Source organism: Chrysochloris asiatica, unplaced genomic scaffold, assembly GCF_000296735.1.
Source record: "Chrysochloris asiatica unplaced genomic scaffold, ChrAsi1.0 scaffold00370, whole genome shotgun sequence".
Taxonomy (NCBI): Eukaryota; Metazoa; Chordata; class Mammalia; order Afrosoricida; family Chrysochloridae; genus Chrysochloris; species Chrysochloris asiatica.
Window position 1 is genome coordinate 2,193,996 of NW_006408888.1, and position 1,430 is coordinate 2,195,425.

The window sequence follows — 1,430 nt, forward strand, 5'->3', positions numbered from 1 at the left end:
AAAAAAAAAAAACTTGCAACAGGAGTGTCTTCTAAAATGGGTCTGTACAGGACTGGTCCTTACTAAGAGAAACATCTAAATGGAGTTGAGGGGAGGTGGTTGAAAAACAGGAGGAAAAGGCCAAAATCCAAACTTTGCATTACATCATAAGGCACAACAAAAACATCTGGAAATTTCTCAGGTGGCTTTGAAAGCAAAAGGTCATAAAGTGGCACTAAAGTTCTACTTATATTTTGCCAAGGTTTTTGTTTATTTATTTATTTTGGGTGATTTTGGAATTTATTATCTAGTCTTTTTTTTTTTTTTTTTTAAGGTTCCCCTTTTATCTTGTGCTGGGTGGTGTCTTTCTCTTCTTGCCTTACTCAACAAGAAACAGCAATTTCAGCCATACAGTCAATCTACAATTGCACCCTATAAGACCTCACCATCTAGGCAAGAGCCAATGCCAGCTGCTATACACCAGAGCAGCATCTACAATCAAAACCTGCTAAAAACATTCTGAATTGAGCTGTAAGAGCAATACATGAGAAGTCTATATACTTATCACATCTACCAGGAGACCACTGTAGAGAGCTTAAGAATACACCAATATACATTCATCTAAATATTGCAAATATAGCAACACTACATTTCCTAAAAAGCAACAGAAAATTTTTGTTCACATGCAGAAAAAGGACAGAGTAGTTCAAACAAAAAAGCAAGAGGAAGAGGTAGAATTTGCATTGAAAGGAGAGTAGGTCTTGCAATTGCCCGGTAAGGAATTCAGGAGAATGATATTGAGGTGCATCCAAATGTTTCACAGAAAGGACAGGAAAATAATTAAGATGTCAGAAAATTACTACATGAACAATCAAATATAATAGATACAGCATTACAGACAATACAAAACCTACAAAAGGAGGTCTAGATGATCAACACTTAAATTTCAGAAATGAACAATACACTGAAAGGGCTAAAGAGTAGACTTGGACTTGAAGGGATGAACTTCAAGGGACTTGAAGCCAAAATCATCGAGTTTGAAGACAAATCTCTCAATACTATTAAGATAGAACAAACAAAAAATAATGATAAAATCTGAAGAAAGACTAAGATTTGTGTAGGACAACATGAAGAGGAATAAATTATGGGTGAATGGAATTCCAGAACAGGAAGAAGCAAAGAAAACCACAGAAGATGTAGTTGAAGAGCTGCTGGAAGAAAATTTTCCAAACCTTTTGAATGATGAGAAGATAAGCATTCAAGAGGTTGAATGAACCCTAGGCAAGATAGACCACAACAGAAAATCACCAAGTCATCTCATAATCAAACTATGCAAAACAAGGAAAAAATCCTGAAAACAGCTAGAGACAAAGAAGTGTTACCTACAAAAGTAAACTAATAAGATTAAACTCTGTAATGGAAAGAAGGTGGGGCTTGATGGCAGCTAGGGT